Source organism: Triticum aestivum, chromosome 5B (assembly GCF_018294505.1).
Source record: "Triticum aestivum cultivar Chinese Spring chromosome 5B, IWGSC CS RefSeq v2.1, whole genome shotgun sequence".
NCBI classification, from domain to species: Eukaryota; Viridiplantae; Streptophyta; class Magnoliopsida; order Poales; family Poaceae; genus Triticum; species Triticum aestivum.
Window position 1 is genome coordinate 666705705 of NC_057807.1, and position 9084 is coordinate 666714788.

Here is a 9084-nt window from a genome sequence, read left to right on the forward strand (position 1 = left end):
CAACTATATGTTTCGTGCTCACATGTCATGCTTCCAAAATTTGCATAGGTTGTTCCTCGTTGGTGCTATGGAAGGCATGACGGATGGGCGTGTTTGGTGGATAGGTGGGTCGGTGACGATCCAGAGTTTGTTGCCAAGAGCATCAAGGCCCGGGCTAACCGTGGAAAAGACGGGACACACGGCCAAGGAAACAGGAACCACTGGGGCTTCAAGGCCATGAAGGTATATCTATATGAAAGATGCATTTTGGTTCTTCTTTACCGTCATGTTCTTATGTATGGCTAACTTCTGTTTGACGTTGCAGGAGGACAAGTTGCAGAGGCCGCTCTCAGACATGGAGTCGTGGAAGCTGGCCCGCGAGCGGAGTGATCGCAAGGAGGGCGAGAGCCAGTACTACGGCAACACCGAGAAACACCTGGAGTCTTACACTCAGAACTATCAGAAGTTGCATCCGGATGTTCCCGTTCCTGAGGTCGCCCAGTCTCAGATCGACGACACGGCGGTGGTGGCCATCCAGGGTAAGTCCCATGGCCGGTATCCGTGTTTCGATGGCTTGGTCACTCCGTCGATCTCGTACACACGGCTTCGAGCTACCAACCCGAGCCCGTTAGAGAGTACGGGGCGTTCGCAGCCTCCCTTAGTCCGCCAACGTGCTGTAAGTACTTCCCCTTATCTTCTTTGTCTCTATCTTTCTTAGTTTATTTTCATCACTGCCCACTTAGAAACAACCTCAATTTTGTAGGCATATCAGACCTTTCTCGAGCATAGGCATATTGAGGTGAGGGAGTACTTGCAACGAGTGAAGGCAAACGATGATTACAGCCGTCAAGTGATGGCGGTTAGTTTTGCCCTCTTAAACCAAGCTCAAATTTGCACTTTCATTCCTTCTAACTTTGTTGATCACGGCTTGTTTCTAAGTGGACTTGTTTAACTAACATCCAGGCTATGTTGGCGTCTTGGACTAACCGCACGGAGCCACCACAAGTTGGACCCCCACCACCACCTGCGGGAGACGCCCCACACATTCCCACGTTCGAGGAATGGCTGGCACTAGGCGGTGATACTCCGGTTAGTAAATTTGCCTAACTAATGACAAACTAGTTCTCGTTCATTCAACACTATCATGTCATATTTACCGTTAGAATCTTCTTTCAAACATGTAGGGGACCGGTGGCTCGACTCCTGCTCCGTCGACCCCAGTCACTCCGATCTGGCAGAGTGATGGTGGTCGCGGTGGCGGTTTTGGCGGAGGAGGACTTGGCGGTGGCGGTTTTGGCGGAGGTGGACTTGGTGGTGGTTTTGGCGGAGGTGGACTCGGTGGTGGTGGTGGTTTTGGAGGAGGTGGACTCGGTGGTGCTTGATGTCGATGATGATTCCGTGTATGCGGCCGTTGTGCCATGTCTTTCATGTTTCAACTTTTATGATGTTTCATGTCTTGCACTACTCTTATGTTCGTGGACTTTCGCCGGTGATGATCTTTAGATGATGAACTTGACTATGTTTAAATGATGTTGATGAACTGTCATATTTCATATTATTCTGTTTTGAAATGTTGTCAAATGAATTGGAAAAAAGGAAACAGGGAATATAAAAAAAACTATGCCTACGGCAAAGCCGTCGGCATAGATACGCTCAGGAGCCACCAGGAGGCGACACGTGGCAGGGCTATGCCTACGGCCAAGCCATCGGCATAGATTTATATCTATGCTGACGGCTTTGCCGTAGGCATAGCCATGCCACCAGGTTACACCAGGAGGCGACACGTGGCAGGGCTATGCCTACGGCAAAGCCGTCGGCATAGATTTAACCTATGCCGACGGCTTTGCCGTAGGCATAGCCCTGCCACGTGTCGCCTCCTGACCCGCCAGCAGTTTGACGGCGCCGTCCGTTGCCGTCAGACGGAAAACTACGCCGACGGCTAAACTATGCCGACGGCTGCGTCAGGGCCGTCGGCATACCCCCCTATGCCGACGGCATTATTACGCCGACGGTCTGACAGGAGTACGTTGACGTAATCTAGACTGACGGCTCTATGCCGACGGCTGCCGTCGGCATAGATCTATGCCGACGGCCTAGGGGCCTATGCCGACGGCCCGTGGCCGTAGGCATAGACCGCGAGTCCGGTAGTGTTGTGATATATACAAATACTTGAGATGTTTGTGGGTCAAGCCGTAGCTACCAACTATGCTTCAATTTTTTTTACTGCTTCATTCATTATTCTTTTCAGTGAACTATAATCAATCATGGTGATAAACTCATCATCTTCCCGTTGAGTACCCTGCTGGTCTGATAAAATATGAGCTGGGGAAATAGAGATGACAAATGCTATCACATTGCAAAATTGTTCTACTCCTAGATTATTTACATATTATACTATTATATTCAATACAAGCTTTATGAGCATTTTAAATTACTTAAATTAGGCCTTGTATTTCTTGTAGGATATATTGTTATAATTTCCAGTTCGCCGATGATTGTTGTCTTTCTTGAGATTTAACGGCTTATTTCTGGTAGGATATATTACTCTGAAATATCGCTAGCCATTGCCATGCTTCTGCAACAATTCAACCAATTGTTGATTATTGTCAATATTGGGAGGATCACTTAGTTGTACAGTTTGTTGCATTTATGGTAAAAGTGTAAAACAATTCTAATGTTACCATCAGAGTAATCAGTTTTATCTTGATTGTGGAGGTCGTCCTTTTTTGTAGAAGAGTCTCTACTGTATTCACCTTTTGCAGCTAAAAATAGCATTATGGCTTTTATGATTGACATTACAGACTCTTATCTTCAGTGCTTTTGGACTTTGGAGTAATCTTGTGGCGTATCAGCAGTGTTCGACTCACTTGTGTTCTTAAAACTCCTAACTGAGATTATCCTGATATGGTAGTTTTCTTTCCTTCCAAGTTAGATCTATGAGTTTTTGTCTGCACTAAAATATCTTAGGTCTACAATTGTTTTTTCTTTTCTTTTTGTGAGAGTATCTATCATTATTTTAGTTATTGCATGCTTCAATTCTAATCAAATGTTGCAGGAATCAAAACTATCTAAGGTGGTCACATCCTTGCTGGGACCTATGGTGAGAAACTGAATGTTGGGGTCTATGATAGCCAAGCACCAACAGGGTCATGCAGGAGTTGCCTTCTGGGGCCTTGCTCATCTACCAGAGCTATGTTGTCAGCTTAGTCTTCATTGGGACGCCAATATCTGTTTTGAATTTCTTCATGGATAATAACTTGGAGGCCCCAATGGCACTTATATCGATGATTTCCTTTGTTGGCGAGATGATGATGCACTGGAGATAGATGAGGTTGTATAAAACGAGGAGCTCCTGATGGTGATATGATTGCTGGTCTGAATGATCATGTATCATGTTAGTTTGTTCTTAGAGATTCCATGTGCCTATTCTAATGCTTCTTTGTTTTGGCGTGTAAGTATCTTGACATATAAAGCCAACAAAGGCATGTGAGAAGCACAGTACTGCTAATATTTCTTTTTTCTTTTTATCTTCCCTTTGATGGTGATCTGCAGGCATACAGAAGGTAAGGTGTCACCTTAAACGGAAGCGAAGCACAAGGTCATATTTATCACAATATGAAAATAAGCCACGTACCACGTACAAACTATTCAAAAATAATAATCAGGACTCTTGCTTTGTGGATTACAAGATGATTTTATAACTATCTCTGTGTGCCGAAAAAACTATCTTTATGCCTAAACATATTGTTATGTGGCAATGTACAAGCATTGTTTCTGGAGGCCAATATCCCTCGAGCTATACGACATTTGAGCAAGAGCATGTTACACCAATATCTCTCATGGATTAGGCTCTTTCAGTGAGGGGTTGTTAGGGCTATGGAAGGGCAATTATATGACCATATGGTCAAACGATGAAGGAGAGCAAGGGGGTGATCACGTGTTCGTGATGGCGGCGAGAAAACTCGCGAGGTTGAGCAACAAGTAAATTTGATGTCCGTGGCAACGCACGGGACACTCAACTAGTAGAAGTACTATCCCTATAGGGTGTAGAGTATCTTTTTTAGTTGGTTCCGTTGGCTAGCACAGCTGTTGGTACTTGGTAGTCACCAACTTGTAGTAATTTATTCTTAGTGATAGGTAGTGGTTGACGCCTTTAGACTTGGCGAAACCAGAACTCCTACAGGTGTGATAAGACCTTATCGATCGTCCACACCAGGAGCTCGTCTACCTTGCACCCACTTTCTCTTTTTTGGTTTCTGATTTTTCTCTTTTTTCTATTTTCCAGTGTGCTTTTCCTATTCTTCTTATTATTTCTTATTTCTTATTTCTATTTTTTTACTTTTAAAATTTATTTTTCTTCCATTTTACAAACGTGTTTTCAAATTCATTAGCATTTTCTCAAATCGTGACCATTTCTTGAAATTGTGAACATTTTTTACACTTGCGAATATATTTTTATGTAATCGTTATTTTTTTGAATTTCCTAAATATTTTTTAAAACCATAAAATTTAAAATTCATGAGCATTTTTTTGTAATCATGAAGGTTTTTTGAATTTGCTAACATTTTTTTATGAAATCATGAACTTTTCTTAAATTCCCGGACATTTTTTACAAATTCACAAATACTTTTCTTCTCTGTCGCCGCCGGACTCACCACCCTCATCTCACCCACTCTCCTTCTCCATCGCCGCTAGATCGTGGGAGATTTTTTTTTTTTGGAAACCCGCCACCTTTGGGGACTAATAGATTTAACTAAATTGTCCCCTGGCGATTCCTCTCATTCCAAATAGCCCAAGTGACAAGCATAGTGAGGGTGGCTTTGGCCTTCCGATGCGTGATGTCGGGCAAGACATACTAGTCCGCGAACTCTTGACCGTGCGCTCAGTCGCCCATCAGTCCATCTCCAGATAGTTTGGGAATAGGGTTTAGGGTTTTTCGTGGGGCAATGCCTCTCCACGTCTCTCTACATATAATGATCAACACATACAATTACATAAGTACAGAATATGTGTACCTGACACGCTATACCTATTTTAACACTCCCCCTTAATCTGAACTTCTACTCTGTACAAGGTTTAGATTGGTATTAAAACGGTCTAGCATGTATTGAGTGGCTGGTTTGGTGAAAACATCAGCTAGCTGGTCATCAAAGGAAATGAACCTGACCTCAAGAGCTCCAGAAGCAACACGCTCACGCACAAAATGAAAGTCAATCTCAATGTGCTTGGTACGTGCATGGAAAACTGGGTTGGCAGTCAGATATGTGGCTCCTAAATTATCACACCAGAGAACGGGAACACGCTGTGATGAAACACCAAGCTCTTGGAGTAGTGACTCTACCCAGATGGCTTCAGCAACTCTGTTTGCCAAAGCTTTGTACTCGGCCTATGTACTGGATCTCGACACCGTCGGCTGTTTCTTAGAAATCCAAGAAATGAGATTCAGTCCAACAAAGATAGCAAAGCCTCCGGTGGATCGGCGATCATCAGGGCATCCCACCCAATCTGCATCAGTAAAAATACCAATGCTCGTGGAGGCACCCTTCCGAAACTTCAGTCCTGTGTGCAATGTCCCTTTCACATAGTGCAGAATGGGCTTAACAGCTTCCCAATGAACATCAGTGGGCTGCAAGAGATACTAGCATACCTTGTTCACTGCAAACGAAATATCCGAACGAGTGAGTGTCAAATACTGCAGTCCACCAACGGCACTGCGATACCGGAAAGAATCATCGGTACTGAGAGGTTGTCCAAACACTCGGGAAAGATGATCTGAGGTAGACAATGGTCTGGAAGTGGGCGTACAATTCTCCATGCTCACATGGTGCAAGAGATCCAATGCATACTTCCATTGAGTCAATGTCATCCCTCCCGAATTGTACGACGCTTCCAAACCAAGGAAGTACTCCAACGGCCCAAGGTCCTTGATAGGAAAACTGGTCGCAAGGGAGTGAACAAGACCATCAACAGCTCGTGGAGAAGATCCGGCGATAATAATATCATCCACATAGACGAGCATATAGATCTGAACATCACGATAGCGGAAGAAAAACAGAGATGTGTCTTCTTTGGAGGAGACAAAACCAAGCTGAATAAGACGTGCACTGAGCCGAGCATACCACACACGAGGGGACTGTTTGAGTCCATAGAGAGCCCGCTGCAGCTTGCACACATGCGAGGGATACCGAGCGTCCTCAAAACCAGGCGACTGCTGCATATAAACATCCTCGAATAAGAAACCATGTGTTGGAAATATGCCCTAGAGGCAATAATAAAATGGTTATTATTATATTTTTTGTTCATGATAATTGTCTGTTATTCATGCTATAATTGTATTATCCGGAAATCGTAATACACGTGTGAATACATAGACCACAACATGTCCCTAGTGAGCCTCTAGTTGACTAGCTCGTTGATCAACAGATAGTCATGGTTTCCTGACTATGGACATTGGATGTCATTGATAACGGGATCACATCATTAGGAGAATGATGTGATGGACAAGACCCAATCTTAAGCATAGCTCAAAGATCGTGTAGTTCGTTTAGCTAGAGCTTTTCCAAATGTCAAGTATCATTTCCTTAGACCATGAGATTGTGCAACTCCCGGATACCGTAGGAGTGCTTTGGGTGTACCAAACGTCACAACGTAACTGGGTGACTATAAAGGTACACTACGGGTATCTCCAAAAGTGTCTGTTGGGTTGGCACGAATTGAGACTAGGATTTGTCACTCCGTATGACGGAGAGGTATCTCTGGGCCCACTCGGTAATGCATCATCATAATGAGCTCAATGTGACCAAGTGTCTGGTCACGGGATCATGCATTACGGTACGAGTAAAGTGAATTTCCGGTAACGAGATTAAACGAGGTATTGGGATACCGACGATCGAGTCTCGGGCATGTAACGTACCGATTGACAAAGGGAATTGTATACGGGGTTATTTGAATCCTCGACATTGTGGTTCATCCGATGAGATCATCGAGGAGCATGTGGGAGCCAACAAGGGTATCCAGATCCCGCTGTTGGTTATTAACTGGAGAGGCGCCTCGGTCATGTCTGCATGTCTCCTGAACCCGTAGTGTCTACACACTTAAGGTTCGGTGACGCTAGGGTTGTAGAGATATGAGTATGCAGTAAACAAAAAGTTGTTTGGAGTCCCGGATGAGATCCCGGACGTCACGAGGAGTTCCGGAATGGTCCGGAGGTAAAGAATTATATATAGGAAGTCGAGTTTCGGCCATCGGGAAAGTTTCGGGGGTCACCGGTATTGTACCGGGACCACCGGAAGGGTCCCGGGGGTCCACCGGGTGGGACCACCTATCCCGGAGGGCCCCATGGGCTGAAGTGGGAGGGGAACCAGCCCCTGGTGGGCTAGTGCGCCCCCCCTTGGGCCCCCCTGCGCCTAGGGTTGGAAACCCTAGGGGTAGGGGGCGCCTCCACTTGCCTTGGGGGGCAAGCCACCCCCTTGGCCTCCGCCCTCCTAGGAGATCCCATATCCTAGGGCCGGCGCCCCCCTAGGGGCCCTATATAAAGAGGGGAGGAGGGAGGGCAGCCGCACCCATGCTCTTGGCGCCTCCCTCTCCCCTTGCTACACCTCTCCCTCTCGAAGTAGCTTGGCGAAGCCCTGATGAGATCGCTGCTGCATCCACCACCACACCGTCGTGCTGCTGGATCTTCATCAACCTCTCCTTTCCCCTTGTTGGATCAAGAAGTAGAAGACGTCTTCCCAACCGTACGTGTGTTGAACGCGGAGGTGCCGTCCGTTCGACGCTAGGATCTCCGGTGATTTGGATCGCGACGAGTACGACTCCCTCAACCCCGTTCTCTTGAACGCTTCCGCTCCATCAACAAGGGTATGTAGATGCAATCCTCTCTCATTGCTATATGAACTCATAGATTGATCTTGGTGAAACCGTAGGAATTTTTTTATTTTCTGCAACGTTCCCCAACAGTGGTATCAGGGCTAGGTCTATGCGTAGTTCTCTTTGCACGAGTAGAACACAAATTTGTTGTGGGCGTAGATGTTGTCAACTTTCTTGCCACTACTAGTCTTATTTTGATTCAGCGGTATTGTGGGATGAAGCGGCCCGGACCGACCTTACATGTACGCTTACGTGAGACGGGTTCCACCGACTGACATGCACTAGTTGCATTAGGTGGCTAGCGGGTGTCTGTCTCTCCCACTTTAGTTGGAGCGGATTCGATGAAAAGGGTCCTTATGAAGGGTAAATAGAAGTTGACAAATCACGTTGTGGATTTTACGTAGGTAAGAAAACATTCTTGCTAGAACCCTATTGCAGCCACGTAAAACATGCAACAACAATTAGAGGACGTCTAACTTGTTTTTGCAGCATATGATTTGTGATGTGATATGGCCAAAAGTTGTGATGAATGATGAATGATATATATGTGATGTATGAGATCATGTTCTTGTAATAGGAATCATGACTTGCATGTCGATGAGTATGACAACCGGCAGGAGCCATAGGAGTTGTCTTAATTATTGTATGACCTGCGTGTCAATGATTCAACGCCATGTAATTACTTTACTTTATTGCTAAACCGTTAGCCATAGTATTAGAAGTAATAGTTGGCGAGCAACTTCATGGAGACACGATGATGGAGATCATGATGATGGAGATCATGGTGTCATGTCGGTGACGAAGATGATCATGGAGCCCCGAAGATGGAGATCAAAGGAGCTATATGATATTGGCCATATCATGTCACTGTTTAATTGCATGTGATGTTTATTATGTTTTTGCATCTTGTTTACTTAGAACGGCGGTAGTAAATAAGATGATCCCTCATAATAATTTCAAGAAAGTGTTCCCCCAAATTGTGCACCGTTGCGAAAGTTCATCGTTTCGAAGCACCACGTGATGATCGGGTGTGATAGATTCTAACGTTCACATACAATGGGTGTAAGACAGATTTACACATGCAAAACACTTAGGTTAACTTGACGAGCCTAGCATGTACAGACATGGCCTCGGAACACAAGAGACCGAAAGGTCGAACATGAGTCGTATGGAAGATATGATCAACATGGAGATGTTCATCGATGATGACTAGTCCGTCTCACGTGATGATCAGACACG

At 45.3% G+C, this 9084-nt stretch overlaps 1 long non-coding RNA gene across 1 annotated transcript; it reads left to right on the forward strand.

The window, feature by feature from the left end:
* Nucleotides 1-782: 782 nt before the first annotated feature.
* On the forward strand, nucleotides 783-1211 carry LOC123117528 (uncharacterized). The gene is made up of 3 exons (XR_006457402.1): nucleotides 783-838; nucleotides 943-1068; nucleotides 1164-1211. It is a non-coding gene; the product is annotated as an uncharacterized lncRNA (long non-coding RNA).
* Nucleotides 1212-9084: the final 7873 nt, after the last annotated feature.